The following is a 408-nucleotide window of genomic DNA, read 5'->3' on the forward strand; positions in this document are numbered from 1 at the left end:
ATGTTTGAGTAGTGATAAACAAAATTCCAAAGAAGTTAAATTTTATCCTTTGCATTTTATATGAGACATCAAAATACTCCTTTTCAAACTAAAAATGTATTCAGTGGAAATTTTTAGCTACATAATGTCACATAAACTTTGGAAAATCTTGGTTTAGTGGAAAAATATGATTTACTTAATTGTCACCAAATGATTTTTTATAAGGCATACTAACTTAAGTGCATATATATTTGACACCTTCTCTGAAAAAATAATTGTAAAACACATATCATTGTGTGCATTTTATACTTTTTTATTTATATTTACTGTTGTATGCATTTATTTTATTTTTGTTAAAGTCAGTGATATAAACTGCCTAATCAATACATTAACTTAAGCAACTATGAAGATTTACAAGTGAAATGAAAC

Source organism: Propithecus coquereli, unplaced genomic scaffold, assembly GCF_000956105.1.
Source record: "Propithecus coquereli isolate 6110/MARCELLA unplaced genomic scaffold, Pcoq_1.0 Scaffold1041, whole genome shotgun sequence".
Lineage (NCBI taxonomy): Eukaryota > Metazoa > Chordata > Mammalia > Primates > Indriidae > Propithecus > Propithecus coquereli.